Raw genomic sequence first — 319 nt, forward strand, 5'->3', positions numbered from 1 at the left:
GAAGTACTTGTAGTGTTAAGTTTGGTTTTCATATTAAATTCTCTATGGGAAAGTTTGGATATAATGACTCCGTTTAAAATGACATATCGTTTATTATGACTAATTCTCAAGAAATCATATTCGGCTATAGTGACCCAAACGATTAATAATAACATCTTTGTTCATTTTTCTGACCCTTCTTATATAGAAAATACCACAAATGGCGTGGTGAGCGACATCTGTAGTACGATGCTACATTTTAGGATTACGTATGCTCCAACAAGGTCCATTTAAATATATGGATATCTACTTGCTGAAACGAATCCCGGCGTAGCTAACC

The sequence above is a fragment of the Agrilus planipennis genome, unplaced genomic scaffold (genome assembly GCF_000699045.2).
Source record: "Agrilus planipennis isolate EAB-ADULT unplaced genomic scaffold, Apla_2.0 scaffold2, whole genome shotgun sequence".
NCBI classification, from domain to species: Eukaryota; Metazoa; Arthropoda; class Insecta; order Coleoptera; family Buprestidae; genus Agrilus; species Agrilus planipennis.